This window comes from Ranitomeya variabilis, chromosome 1, assembly GCF_051348905.1.
Source record: "Ranitomeya variabilis isolate aRanVar5 chromosome 1, aRanVar5.hap1, whole genome shotgun sequence".
Classification (NCBI taxonomy): Eukaryota; Metazoa; Chordata; class Amphibia; order Anura; family Dendrobatidae; genus Ranitomeya; species Ranitomeya variabilis.
Window position 1 is genome coordinate 906,666,803 of NC_135232.1, and position 13,606 is coordinate 906,680,408.

Consider the following 13,606-nt stretch of genomic DNA (forward strand, 5'->3'; position numbering starts at 1 on the left):
TTCACATTTATTTTATTCTGCTGCCAGATGATTGGATTAAGCTGATTAAAAATAAGGCCATTGCCAACACAATTTGGCATATTAGTAGGAGATATAGACCAAATGTAGTCTAACCTAATCATCAAGTCTAGCATTTTTCAACTCTAGTCCTTAAATACACTAAACAGGTCATGGTTTCAGGATTTCCTTAATGTCTGTTTCATGCTGAGTGCATCATGAATATGTACTGGTGTCCTTTCTATGGTTTATCTATAAATCATGTTCTGTTGGGGGGACCTGAGGACTGGAATTGAGAAACTCGGATCTTATTTTTGCCATCTTTCCATATATTTTTTATTTTTGGAAAGATTAAAAATAATCACAAGAAATATGATTGGTTGATAAAGGTTAAATTACGGTACCTTTTCTACAAATAAATCTAGGAGTGGAGACGTAACTTGAAGCCCCTCTGCCCTAATGCAAAATCTGATATACGGTGTCTATTTACCATGTACCATTTTAAATACTGGTGTCTTTTTATGTGGAAGGCAAAAATGACCTTTGAAAATTATTTTTCCTATGTACCATCTTTAATGTTGCTGCTACATGCTGATTAAAGGGAACCTACACCAGGTTTTTCCCATATACCCTCCGACCACCACTTTTCAGCCCTGTGTTACAGCAATCTGGGATGCTGTATATAAGTAAATACATATTTTCTATTCTTCTCGTTGACTAAACAGCTGTATTTAGCTTTATTAAAGGGAACGTGTCACATCTAGAAATGCGGTTTACCTGCAGACATAAATTAATCTACAAGGAGAAAAGGAAATTGTATTGTACGTGCAGCTGCTTGCTCCCAGTCATCAGGACGGTCAGTTCGCTCTCACTATACAGTGAGCGTGGTGTGATCGCTACCCAGCACTTTAATTGATAGACTGCCCTACAACATGTCTGTACAGCTTATGTGTGCAGATGAAGCTGTCAATCAAAGTGCTGGGGAGTGCGCTCAATTATGTAGTGACAGTAGCCGCTCTGTGCACCGCCCCAATAACTGGAAGCGAGTAGCTGCAGAGAGAACATGACTTCATGTTTTCCCTGTAGCCGCTGGTCCAGTAAGTCGGCTGCGCAAGATTGAAAATCTATTTACTTGTATATTAACCCATGTGTCTGCAGGTCGATAGCATTTCTCGAAGTGATTGGTTCCATTTAATGAGTGCCAAAACAATAGATTGGCCATAAAATGTTATCATTACATTAGTCATTGTACTGTGCTAAAATAAATCTAGGTTTGGTAAAACTGCTAATCCCATATAATCTGATAATAGCTGAACATAAACACCCTATAATTTCTTAATGTAATTTCATGCTAGCAAAACACTGATTGTGCACAGCCTTTCATGTGAAATTACCATTTTCAAGTGTTCCTCAACAACCTAAAAATAAATTGTCGGCATTGAAAGTTTTAAGTGCTTTTGCAGATTTTTTTCCTTATATCTTCTGCTTTCTGCTTTATCCCACCCCTTTGTTCCTTTGTCTTTTCTAATTGATATTTCGCAGAACTGTATCGATTTTCTCTACTATACTGACAAACAAAAAAAATTCTAAATGATCCTTTTAAAAAGAATAAACAATATTTTAATTAAGCTTGTAAGGGACATGCATTTTTTTTCTTAGAGAAGTTTGAAAAGTACTGTTATTATAGTTTTATTTTCTGTATATCACTCGCAAGAGGAACTACGGTATTTATCATTTTTTTTAATACTATATTTTATATTGTGAGACATGAGGAATAATGGTAGGTGTGGTTGTTACCTAAAAGAATAAGGCATCTCTGGTAAAACTCAAATAAAACTTAGTCTCCTTAATGTCCTCAATATTAGCCTTAAACGGGTGGATCGGTACCTAAAATGTCCTTTCTACATATGTTTATACACCCTAAACGCTTTTGTAATTATCTTTATTGCACAACACCCTACACGTCTCCCTATTTACTTAATCTCTAAATGTGTTTTTTTACTTCTCTTCCTGTGACGTTTTCTTTGAGAAGAGTCTCAGGAAGCTGGGGCTGCACTCACTTTTCTGCAGCATCTATCACCCCTACTGGCAGAGGACATCATAAAGGGGCAGTTCTGCAGTTATGTACTACAGTTTCTTGGGTCACCCCCTCTAAAGTTCTCCTGGATCCATGGACATGGTGATGGAATCTGTGCTGCCACTGTAGCTTCTAACTGTAAAAGAAGACATCATCAGAGGGTGGAGATAGAAGCAATGAGTGGCACTCAGTTTCTGGCACCGCCCTCAAATGAATCATCATCAGCTAGAAGCTGTTGGGCAATGCTGGTGTCACTCACACAGCTTTTACTTTGTGGTATTTGGCAGGCTTACATTCAGGGTTTGCTCACACTTGCATATAAAAGATCGGTCCCATTTTCTTCAAGGAGAGTGGGACAATATTTTCTCACACTTGTCATCCGTGTGCTGTGCGTATGCAATCCGTTTTTTCCATAAGCAGCTATTAATCTTTTACAGGACCATTTACAGTTTCTTATGCTACAGAAATGTAATGTATCTGTAAAAATCAGATGCTATACTGTTGGTCTGCATGACATGCAATTTTTTTTCTCGTACTGTCCTGATTTCAGAGTGAAATCACATAATGCTGCTATTTTTTTTACTCGTGCCAAATACAGCTGAGAAAAAGATCTGCACTGCCTCCTTAAATAACATTGGTCCAAGTGCAAGTTTTTTATATTTCCTCTTATTTGGCTTAAAAAAAACTTTATTGATACAGTCATGTGCGGATTACATGAGTCTTTGATGTGTTACCGCCACAGAAATACACAAAAAATGCATGTGAGTTTTTTTTCATGGGGATTTTCCGCATCTAATGCAAGTCTAGGTAAAACAAAGCATACTAGCAAGAGAAATTAACTTGTTGCTGATTGGAAATGAGATCTGCAGGTTAGTTTACGCTAAGAAAAAACACAGCCTTAAACTCATTTGCCTACCTAACCATGCCCACTTTGTCACTTAAATGTGAGAATGGCATAGAAAAGACCAATATTTTAGACTTTCTAAAACCACAATACTGGCACACAGGTCTTAACACATTAGCCCAAAGAATTTGGCCTGAGCAATGTATTTGTATCATAACAAGCACTTCTGCCATATGAGTAGTGGCTACTTTAGAGTTGCCAAGAAATTGAAGCACAAAGGGGAACACTTATTGCAATGGCATTTTATAAGCCAGTCATAAACTGAAAATGACTACCAACATGAGGGAGCATACATCCTCAAAATGATAGTGACTAAAGACATACCTAAACAATGACTACCGCCAAGAGAACAAATGGGTGCATATGGTCTCTTAAATTATAAACTTTATTGCATTCAACCAATTAAAAACCATGTAAAGTAGAGAAAGTAACCCAATGGAGGACCATATAAAAATATTTACGTAGCTACACCTCATATCACTAAGATTGAATCATTACTAGAGCTAGGTGCCCCTGATGAAGCAAGGGTGAAACGCACGTTGGGGCACCAGGAATACATTTCACACCAATCTGTTGGACATGTAAAGAATTTCTGTTATCTTTTAGAATATACGGTTCATCACAGTTTAGACATAAATTTGTTTAGCATATACATGTTGCCACTAAGGCTCTTATTTTGGTGTTATTAATCAATAGTTTTGCATATTTACTTGGACTAGCAATGATTTAATTTTAGTGATATCAGGTGCAACTACGTAAATATATTTATGTGGTCCTCCATTGTGCTACTCTGTCTACTTTACATTGTTTTTAATTGGTTGAATTGAATAAAGGTTATAATTTAAGAGGCCAAACGCACCCATTATGTTCTCTTTGCGCTAGTCATAAATTGAAGATTGTTGGAGTGAAACGCACCAAAGAGTAAGTCTATTAGCAGTTTTTCACCATCATAAATCTGCTGGAAATGTTTCTTGTCCCTTTTAAAAAAAAATGGGAAAGGGAAAAAAATTAACAAAAATTATTCGCTTCATAATTTTCAGATTTTTTTTATGTCCGAATAGTGGCACAAATTTTTTATTAATTCCACCATTGGATATTAGAAAGTGCCATAACTTTTCACTATACAGTAATCATAAAAAACCCTGAAACACTCCATTAGGCTGCGTTCACATGCAGTGATTATGCTGCAGCATTTAATAGAACCAGCTCTTTACCGCTGCAGTCTTTTTACTGTTTTTCTGCACAATCACCTAATCTTGCAAAGAAAAAGTTGAGTCACCTGGGAAGGCTGATCACAGTGGCTTTGTTGTTTTGGAAGTGAAACAGCTTTTTCCCTGTAAGATTAAGTAATTATGCAAATAACAAGACCACAGTGGTATATGGCTATGGCAATTGAAAGCCAAAATGGCGACTACATGTGAACAGAGCCTAAATGTAGTTAGAGCGATTTTCCTTCTGTTCCTTTAGCATTTAGTAACTCTGGTATGTATGTGATCCTTGTTTCAAGCACCACTCCAGGGTCTTTTTTCAGCTCTAGAGTGGTGCTACTAATCTAAGCTCCCTTGCCCTAGTAATATTCTTACCAGCTGCCTTCAGTTTTTCCCGGCGCCGCTATGGTCCTGCATCATAATCTTGTGACCACAACTTCTGACTGACCGGTCGTCAGCCGTAACTGTCACAAGCTCTCATTGTAAGTCTATGATCCTCGTTCCAGCCTCATTATATTGAGTTGTGACTTCCAGATCGCCCAGCAAACACTGGAGCAATCCGGCAAGTCACAATCTGCAGAAGAGGACTGGAGCGGCACTGATACAAGATGAAGACGGTGGCTGTTATGTATACGACTAGGGGCAGGAAATAAAGATTAGCAACACCACTCCAGCACTGCAATAAAAAAAACGGTGTGGTGCTTTTGCAATGTGGCGCGGGGCAGTAGTCGTGGGCAAGGTATTCATCTGTTACGCTCCGGCACAAAACATGAACATTGGAGTCCTGGCTGGGTGTATGGACATGTGCTGTAGGGGCGCAATGCCATTGCAGGCTGCATGGAGCCAATGGCTTGGGTTGGCCAGGACCAGGTGTTTCAAAATTCAATGAGAGAGACCACTATTCAAAAATAAACGTTTTACTTGACGATTATCTTGTGGGAATTCTATACCTTAGATAGCTGATACTCATCTTGACGAACGTTTCCTTCACAATCCGTATCATTTTTCTACACAATTTCAATCCCATCCTCTTCTCTTGTTACTTGCTCTCTATTTACACTGTCCCTCACTACTTCACCACAAGCCAACTCAGTACTACAGTCCAGCTAGCAAGAGTCCTTTACTCTGTCTGCTTCTTCTTTTCGTTCTAAGGAACTATGTTGCCAGTATGGCCGGTACTTATCTTCCCTGTTGCTGATGCTCAGGAACTCCCGCCCGGGGCACTCTCTTTGTCTTGCATGTTCTGTTTTGTTCCAGGACTTTACCTCTTTGAGTCCTCTCCCGGGACCCATTTCCGATCGATCACTCTGTACTTTCGGTCACTTCTCCCTCTCATATTTTTTTATTAAGATCTAGCTATCCTCTGGTTCTATCTCCCCACTCATTAGAGACACCCACATCATGCCGCACTGCTGTCATTAGACCTTAGGTCTGTCTTCCACACACTCTCTGCCTTTACTATCTTCCTGACAGGAAACTGTCTATGTCTCTGCAGCCCTGCCCCTCCCACCCTGGGCTAGTTTCAACCATTAATTCTAGCTATCCCTACTGTAAAACAATTCATATACCAACATCATAGTTCACATTACACAAAATATAACAATTCACATGTTCTTCAAAGGGCAACGTGGGCAGTATGTCCATCTCCTTACACTTTAATGCTCAGTTTCTACATCATTGTAATGTAAAATAAACATACTGTAATACAGTTTAGGTAAAATCAACGCACACCTGTATACACAGCATATTCTGTGAGCTATAACCACTGTGTCAGAAGAAGTCCTGTGTATTTCAACCCAACGCCTTCATGTCTACAAAATACATCCTATATCTACATGGTACAAAATGACTCACCGGAACGTCATTCGCAATCTTAGAAAAGAAAGAATAGGCGATGGAAATCTGTGCAAGACATTAGGAAATCAGGCAGACTGTTATTAACAAGAAAGCCTATGTCGTGAAAATAGCACCCTGTGTAAACATGTAATGCCAGACAATTGTTTCAATTTGATTAGATTCTTGGCAATGATGTAGTTTGGGCAGAAGCTGTTCTGCAGTGAAATTACCTGACCCCGTCCTTTAAAGCGAGCTGCGAATAACTAGGGGAAATCTATGTTCATTGGGCTGTGCAAAGCAGAAGCAGCAAAAAGCGCCAATCTATTCCACATATTCTCTATTTGTGCTCGATAACAACTTGGAAGTGGCGATTACAAGCTAATACCATGGAAATTTTAGTGTCACCAGTAGCCGGATGAGTTGCCATAAATCTTCAAAAATCTGTCAGAAACAAGGCCATGTCTCATGTTCTGGAAGCACCATCTTATTATGCGCCCACTATAATTCAGTCTGCTGCTTCACTTTTAAATGCCTGCATATTAACATCTGATAAAATGAGATAAAAGTACTGAAAATGGAAAGCAGTCTTTCAAATTATAGACCTATAGGATGGAAATTTCATGCACCGATCACATATTTTTCCCTGTATAATAAAGGGTATGATTGGATTGCAGCGTTTAGCACAGATTGACTTGAAAGCATTTCCCTTTTTTATCCAAGATGTCTAGTGATGCTTCACGATATTTTACAAGTTGCTCGTAATGAGATTTACCGCAGCATGACGAAAACTTCTGCTTTGCCGCTTTCTTGTACTTTTCTGATCTAGGCTATTTTTGCAGTTTCTTTTGTTCAAACAACTTCATAGACTTGGAAAATATTTGATTGCAAGAAACAAAAGCTATTGTGTATGGTCTTCAAATCAGTCGTATAGCAGAGTCACAGTGTAAAGTCTTCAATTAGGAGACAATGAGCTTCGCACATTTAGGGCTCGCTCACACGAACATATAACTCGGATGAACGCTATCCGATGGTTTATCAGGTGTTTTATCACACGGCACTCGGGCCCAGTGTTATACTATGGGTCTGTGCAAATCTGCCAGATTTTTGTCATGCAAGTAGCTCCACAAGTCGGATCACGTCCACTCACACAAGTCTATATGGGCGCGTGGTAAGCATCCGATTGCACTCGGATGTCTTCCGAGTGCATCCCGATTACCATGGACAATGGCGCAGATGGAGAAATTAAGTTCTGTCTTCCCCACATCTGTAATAAAATTACTCATGTGAGAGAATGGGATCACAGTAAACTGAAGCTCAGCTCAGATTCTGATCAGTGTCATTAGCATATTTGAGATGATTCTCTTTCAAGAAACAATCAACTCTCATTTGACTCCGGCCTTAAAGTAACACTTGTACAGTACAGTAGTCTGCAAGTGAGCTGGCATTACTAATTTTGCAGTTTGGATAGGCCGGTTTTAGTAAATCCTTGCATTCCACACAGTTTAACACTTCTGAATCATTTTTTCTCATGCCTCTGCACTGTGCCTTTCCTCTGTTATTCCTACTATAAGTTTGTCTCGGAACACTCTACAGCCATGTTCACACGTTCAATATTTGGTCAGTATTTTACCTCAGTATTTGTAAGCCAAAACCGGGAGTGGGTGATAAATGCAGAAGTGGTGAGGTATTCCTAATATACTTTTCCTCTAATTGTTCCACTCCTGGTTTTGGCTTACACATACTGAGGTAAAATACTGACCAAATACTGAATGTGTGAATGTGGCCTAAAACTCGCTCATCAAAGCTACTAGTATCAGAGTGTTTAAGGACATACCCCTTTGAGTAGGTGATTGTCAACACCTAGTTGTCAATTTATTTTTACATTTTTAGGAGGATTATCAGAAGAATGGTACAATATAGAGTAAGAGAAAAATATGTTACAGAATTTTTATTTAGTGAAGAATACACAAATTACACAGACACATCAGCAGAGCTAACAGGCCATCTGTAACGAGAATCTGTTATCAGGTTTTTGCTATGCAATATGACAGCTGCATGAGGTAGGGACAGATCAGTATAGGGAAAATGGTGTGCACACGGGTCATAGGACAGTGAGGTGCCGGTAAACTGACCATAAGGTCAAGTCAATCATAGAGAGAAATTACCGCACACTCAATATTGGTATGATGCAAAAAAAGGTTTATGCCAATTTTATTCAAGAAAAAACAAAATGTGATAGTTGCCACATAGATTATAAGGTAGAGCCAAACCCAACGTTTCGACCCTCCCGGGCCTTATTCATGGGGTTACTGAAAAAGCAAAGAAACTATATAAACAATTGTTTGTCATATATATGGCAAAATTTACATACATAAAAATAAAATAAAATAAAATAAAATAAATCACCAATAGAAGAAAAAGAAGAAACAAAGAAAAATAACAAGAGAAATTATAGTATATACAACAACTCAAAAGTTGGACAATGGTAATACAATCAGAAGCGGCGAAACAATACTGCCATGTGGTGCAAAAAAAATCATTGTAATGGACTATACAAAGTTTACCTCTAGTCCCTTGATATACATGCATAAAGGTGGCAGCAGTTGGGGAGGACAAAGCGATCCCAGTATTTTAGAGCATAACCTGTCACAGTGACAAGATTACAGTGTTATTAGGCATAACTTAAAGGGGTACAAAATAATGATCCTACCAGTAGAGAATGGGTACCAGACACGTGTGCTATTGTTAGAATATTATATATGACCGAATTAGTGGTGAGGTAATACTCCAGGCATGGTGATACGATAATATGGGTAATGCCCCTGTTCGTAAAGGCCATATACCGATTATATTGGGGCCCGGACACAATGGGTGGTTCCGGGTGTACTAAAAGGTGTCCCATTTTTAGATCCATCCATTAGGGGTGCCCACAGGTACTGTGAAAACCATATTGTCCCTTATTACTTAATAGGTAATTGTGAGCAGAGAATAGTACCTTATGATGAGGCCAGTAGGGGCTGCTGTCCCAGGTAAGTATGACCTATTTAAGGAGGGCCATGTAGTTCATGACAAGCCTGTTATTGGGTAGAGATAAATGGGTAAGTGGATGGTAACCGAGGGTTGCCAGGTAAAAACGGCCGGCAGATGACGGAGAGGTGACGTCGCATATGTACCTGAAGGAAGTCTTTAGTGTGGTCAGCGGCGCATCCCGCGCCTTGCTGTGCAGTCCTGGATGGAGGCTTGGAGAGTGAGGGTGGGTGGGAATGCCGCCCTCAAGTATCGCCGGACCGGAAGTCCCGGACCGGAAGTGACGTCACATAGTACTGTATGCGAGTAAGGGCAAAACATTGCCCAGAAGTGGGAGTGTTGTGGTGCTTCTGGGCAATGTTTTGCCCTTACTCGCATACAGTACTATGTGACGTCACTTCCGGTCCGGGACTTCCGGTACGGCGATACTTGAGGGCGGCATTCCCACCCACCCTCACTCTCCAAGCCTCCATCCAGGACTGCACAGCAAGGCGCGGGATGCGCCGCTGACCACACTAAAGACTTCCTTCAGGTACATATGCGACGTCACCTCTCCCTCATCTGCCGGCCGTTTTTACCTGGCAACCCTCGGTTACCATCCACTTACCCATTTATCTCTACCCAATGACAGGCTTGTCATGAACTACATGGCCCTCCTTAAATAGGTCATACTTACCTGGGACAGCAGCCCCTACTGGCCTCATCATAAGGTACTATTCTCTGCTCACAATTACCTATTAAGTAATAAGGGACAATATGGTTTTCACAGTACCTGTGGGCACCCCTAATGGATGGATTTAAAAATGGGACACCTTTTAGTACACCCGGAACCACCCATTGTGTCCGGGCCCCAGTATAATCGGTATATGGCCTTTACGAACAGGGGCATTACCCATATTATCGTATCACCATGCCCGGAGTATTACCTCACCACTAATTCGGTCATATATAATATTCTAACAATAGCACACGTGTCTGGTACCCATTCTCTACTGGTAGGATCATTATTTTGTACCCCTTTAAGTTATGCCTAATAACACTGTAATCTTGTCACTGTGACAAGTTATGCTCTAAAATACTGGGATCGCTTTGTCCTCCCCAACTGCTGCCACCTTTATGCATGTATATCAAGGGACTAGAGGTAAACTTTGTATAGTCCATTACAATGATTTTTTTTGCACCATATGGCAGTATTGTTTCGCCGCTTCTGATTGTATTACCATTGTCCAACTTTTGAGTTGTTGTATATACTATAATTTCTCTTGTTATTTTTCTTTGTTTCTTCTTTTTCTTCTATTGGTGATTTATTTTATTTTATTTTATTTTTATGTATGTAAATTTTGCCATAGATATGACAAACAATTGTTTATATAGTTTCTTTGCTTTTTCAGTAACCCCATGAATAAGGCCCGGGAGGGTCGAAACGTTGGGTTTGGCTCTACCTTATAATCTATGTGGCAACTATCACTTTTTGTTTTTTCTTGAATAAAATTGGCATAAACCTTTTTTTGCATCATACCAATATTGAGTGTGCGGTAATTTCTCTCTATGAGGTAGGGACAGAGACAGTGATTCCAGCATATGTATCACTGGTGCAGCAGTTATGACTTACAGTTTCTCTGCTGCAGCTCTAGCAGAGCTCAGTAGTTGAGCTGTGTAAAACCCTGGTCCACACCACAGCATTCTGTGTACATTGTATAGTGACAGAGAGCTGCAAATCAGTACTGGGATTATGGTGGACTATCAGTTGGATTATCCTGGTGATAAAACCTTCACTGTAAGTAAGCAACAGCACACAGACTAATAAGTGAACTGAATTCAGTGTTTTAACCCGTATATCATGCTGCGTTCAGATGACATAGGAATAAACTGATTCCCTTTAAAAGATTATTCCCATCATAGCAAGTAATTATCACTTATCCACACATTAGATGATAACTTGCTGATAGCTTGGGGACCGAATGCTCTCAAGTGCTCCGTTTTATAGCAATGGCTTTACATGCACTTCCTTCATTGCCTATGTGCTCTGTGCGTGGTTATCTTTGACAGTACCATACGCAATAAATGGAACTCTTCAGATCCTAGTCTCTGGATAGATGGCAGTGGAAGCCTCAGTGATCTGCAAGTTTTAACCTGTCTGATAAAAAATAACCCTTTATTATGCATTTCTTATCATTTATCATTAATACCTGACAACATATTTTGTGTTAGCACATTATATACTGTATATGTATGTGCTTCTACTGCTCGGATATTAAAGGGAACCTGTCAGCAGATTTTGCCACTATAAGATGCAACCACTGCCTTTCAGGGCTTATCTACAGTATTCTATAATGCCGTAGATAAGCCCCCGGTCCAACCTGCAAGTGAAGAAAAAAAAGTTATATTATACTCACACGGGGACGGTCCGGTGCGATTGGTGTCACAGGTCCGGGTCCGGCGCCTCCCATCTTCTTGCAACGCCGCCCTCCTGCTTCATCGCTCCCCGGCAAGAGATGGGAGGCGCTGGACCCGGACCTGTGACACCAATCGCACTGGACCACCCCCCCGGGTGAGTATAATATAACTTATCTTTCTTCACTTGCAGGTCAGACCGGGGGCTTATATACATTATTATACAATGCTGTAGATAAGCCCTGAAAGGCAGTGGCCGCATCTTATAGCGGCAAAATCTGCTGACAGGTTCCCTTTAATTTCATTACTTTCCAATTAGTCCCTTAAATGGAATAGTATGTATTTAATTATTCTTTTTTAGGCTGCACCACCTAAATTATAACTTTATATCTGCTTTAATGTCAATTTATTAAGCCATTCAGCATCCAAAAGCTGAAACGCTAGTTCAAATATCTGATCGTTCTGTTGCTGAGATTGGTAGTAGTGGGGATATATCCTCGATTCTGGCAATAGGAGGTAGGATCTAACAGCCATTTTCCATGTGTGAGTTGTATTATTAGGAGAACTGCCACCCAGAAAGCCTAAATAAAGAAGAAAGCCCCCATCATTCTCAGCAGCAGGGTCACTCAGGTAACTTAACATTTGGAGAGGGTTTCTATTTATGTTGTGTTTGCCTGCCGGGAATTGTTTGTATGTGAGCCGATGCTGTGTTCAGTATATGGGGCTATGGTATGAAGATGGACAGACAAGGACACATCGTCGTGGAGTTTTACGCTAGCTCAACAGGTGGCTTGTCAGTGTATCTGTAACATCATATGGAAGTATTTCAAAGCCTTGGTGACATAGACATTGGAATGTCAGCTATCTTCATGCCTTTGATACTTGCTACACCAATGGTGACATGACTCTAAAAGACCAAATGTACTTGATTTTGTTTGTCCTGTTGTAACATATCTATCCATTTTTGGTTGAAGAAAGTTTTTTATGTCTCTCTCTGGGGTTTAAGGGGTAAAGTTTCTCCTTGTGGAGAGTGACATGCCAAGCCTGGCATGTCAGGCTGAGGAAACTTAAAAGTCTTGCAGGCTCCTCTGGGAAATTAAATCCGCAAATTGTCTTTTCACAGAGGAAGAGGACTTGAACTCTAGTGCCAGCTATTGGAAGCAGCAATCCTAAAAGTCAATATCGACCATTCAACGAGCCTTGCAATATGATTTAGGATAAAAGCCAAACCAGAATCTCAATTTGCATACATGGTGTTTTAGGGTGTTGCCTCTCATGAGTGCAAAATATAAGATCTGATTTGTCTAGGTGAGAGCCTCCGGACTGGCATATAAGGGGTAATATTTCTCCTTGTGGAGAGTGACATGTGAAGCATGACATGTAAGAAGTGAGGAGACTTAAAAGCCATGCGTGCTTCTCTTGGAAATTAAATATGCAAATTGTCTCTTCAGAGAGGAAGAGGACTTGAACTCTAGTGCCACCTATAGGAAGTGGCAATGCTAAAAGTCAATATCTTTGGCACCCCATTTCTCCTCGCAGAGTTGCCACCAAGGGCATAACTATAGGTGATGCAAAGGTTTTAGTCACACGTGGGCCTTTGTGCCTGAGGAAGTGCAAAGGAACCTATGTCACTTAAGTAAATACCAATATTATGAATGACATATGGTACTTGGGGGCTTTTGAATAGATTATGCTTTGGCACCAAAAGCTTCATGTTACTCCTCTGGTTGTCATATACACATAAAAAGTGATCATACATGTCTATGTTCAGAACCACACTATATAAATCATCATCCCTTCACTTCTAGTACTCTAGTCAGGGTCACTTGATAATTTTTCTAGAATTTTCTCTAACTTTTGGGTTTACCTCATCTTACTCTCGTCTCATACATTTAACACATATTTAACATTTGTTGCATTGACGCATTTTCTACCTTTTCAAGTTGCTCTTTCCTAAGAAATGTAATTTAGAAATGGCAGTTAATAGTAACAGTGGAGGTCAAGATGAGGACTGGAAGACCAGGCAAAATTTCAGTGAGACCTGCTCGTAGGATTGCTAGAGAGACAAATCAGAACCCCCAATTAAGATTTTCAGAAAGATTTAGCAGACTCTGGAGATGTGGTACATTGTTCTACTGTTCAAGGACACCTACACATATGTGG

The 13,606-nt window shown here is 40.1% G+C and overlaps 1 protein-coding gene across 3 annotated transcripts in view; it reads left to right on the plus strand.

Annotated features, from left to right (window-relative positions):
* COL25A1 (collagen type XXV alpha 1 chain) overlaps nt 1-13,606 on the plus strand; it is a 643,948-nt gene that overhangs the window by 189,445 nt on the left and 440,897 nt on the right. The gene's annotated exons all lie outside the window — the stretch shown is intronic.